Below are 2,356 nucleotides of genomic sequence, written 5' to 3' on the forward strand. Positions count from 1 at the left end.
GAGGACGTTTCCCCAGCAGATATTTTCTCTCCAAGCAAGTTTGAGAGCTATCAGAGCCATGTTCCCCCGCAGAGGTGTTCGTGGATAGTGCCTTCTTTCCCGGCTAGCAGGCCTGTGTTTGTAGATTTCCCAGTGGGTATTTTCCCCAGGAGAGTTCCCCAGCGGGGTTGTCAGTGGAGTGTAGTTCCCCAGCAGTCGGGCTTGAAATAGTATCGCCATCCCCAGCATGGTCGTGAGCGCTTGTTTCCCAGCAAGGTTGTGAATGTTTCTTCCCAACACAGGGTCTGATGTGTGTTTTTACCCACCAGAATTTTGATTCTTCCTCAACAGAGAGGTGTTTTATCCCCAACGGAGACATTCCCCAGCTAGTCCCCGAGTGGAGCGGGTTTCAACGAATATATCTCCAGCAGCTATCCTACCTGTGGATTGGATAAGTTTTCCGTAGCAGAATGATGTCTGCATTCCCCAGCTGAGTCTATCCTACTGGTGGATGGGATCGGGTCGTCCCCAGCGGAGTAGCGTTTATTCCCCCATAGCAGAGTTTATCCTATTTGTGGATTGGTTGGCTTCCCCCCAATGAAGTCGCCTGATTATTCCTCAGCAGAATTGTATTGGTTGCTTCCCCAAGCGGAGTCCCCGAGTGGATTGGGTCCTGAGAAAGATGTTCCTCAGCAGAGTCTATTCTCTCCCCAGCAGTGTTATTTCTCCAGCATGAGTGAGAAGTCGGTGCTCTCCCCGCAGAGTTTTCCCCAATAAGGGTCTCCCCGCAGAGTCGGAGTATCTGATCAGTTTGGCTTCCCAGCCAGTTTTGCATTTTTGCATATAGTAGTCATTGCATCCTCAAAATCGCATAGCATTTCCATTCGATATGGAGCATTACGCTATAGAAAAATTCAAACATATGCATTCATGTGTTCGAAACCACTCAGACCGTATCTCCGGCAGAGGCGGATCATGTGTTCAACATCTGTACGGCACGTTTGCTACAGTTGCTCCTGACAACTTTCAGGATTGATACCCCAGAGAGATTTATTTCCTCATCCGTTGGTGAAAGGAGAGCCAGTTTCTCCCCAGTGAGGCCCTTGCAAGTGTTTAGCCTTGCCCGGGCATGTAGATGTCAGTATCCTGTCAGCACCCGCGTGTGTTGTTTCTTTGGTGTCGGTAAACGCCATCTTTCGGTGATTTCCCAATCATGCGTAAGTGTCTGGTTTTCTTTGGTGTCGGTAAACACCATCTTTCGGTGCTTTCCCAGTCATGCGTAAGTGTCTGGTCTTTTTTGATGTCAGTAAACATCATCTTCCGATGTTCGTAACATCGTCCTTCTTCCCTAGTGAAGAAATCCTCCTCTCCGTTGGTGTCGATAAACGTCGAGTTTTTCCTATGCGTCCGTTGGCGTATAGTTGATATTTTTCCCCACAGGGTCGTCCCCGGTTGATCCTCCTCTCCGTTGGTGTCGATAAACGTCGAGTTTTTCCCAATCGTCCGTTGACGTTTGGTTGAGTCTTGTTCCCTCTCCCCAGAAGAGTCCTCCTCTCCGTTGGTGTCGATAAACGTTGAGTTTTTCCTAATCGTCCGTTGACGGTTGGTTGTGTTCATTATCCCCACAGAGTTACCTCTCTGTTGGTTTCGATAAACGTCGAGTTTTTCCTATGCGTCCGATGACGTATAGTTGTTTATTTCCCACAGATCATTCATTAATGGTTGTTGATTCCCCTCAGAGTTACCTCTCCGTTGGTTTTGGTAAACGTCGAGTTTTTCCTATTCGTCCGATGACGTCTAGTTGTACCCCTCCCCATGCGGATTTACCTCTCCGTTGGTTTCGATAAACGTTGAGTTTTTCTCATTCGTCCGTTGACGTTTGATTGTATACCCTATTCCCAATCATTCGTAATGTCTGGTTGATGCTCAGCCAGAATCCCCAGTAGAGTCGTCTGTGACGTCCTATTTGGTTTCAGGTTGTTGTACCCTTCCCTAGAAGTGGCTTCTCCTTCTCCGTTGGTGTCGATAAACGTCGAGCTTCTCCCGTTCGTCCGTTGACGTCTGGTCGAGTTTTCTCCTTCTCCGTTGGTGTCGATAAACGTCGAGCTTCTCCCGTTCGTCCGTTGACGTCTGGTCGAGTTTTCTCCTTCTCCGTTGGTGTCGATAAACGTCGAGCTTCTCCCGTTCGTCCGTTGACGTCTGGTCGAGTTTTCTCCTTCTCCGTTGGTGTCGATAAACGTCGAGCTTCTCCTGTTCGTCCGTTGACGTCTGGTCGAGTTTTCTCCTTCTCCGTTGGTGTCGATAAACGTCGAGCTTCTCCCGTTCGTCCGTTGACGTCTGGTCGAGTTTTCTCCTTCTCCGTTGGTGTCGATAAACG

Source organism: Lathyrus oleraceus, chromosome 3 (assembly GCF_024323335.1).
Source record: "Lathyrus oleraceus cultivar Zhongwan6 chromosome 3, CAAS_Psat_ZW6_1.0, whole genome shotgun sequence".
NCBI lineage: Eukaryota > Viridiplantae > Streptophyta > Magnoliopsida > Fabales > Fabaceae > Lathyrus > Lathyrus oleraceus.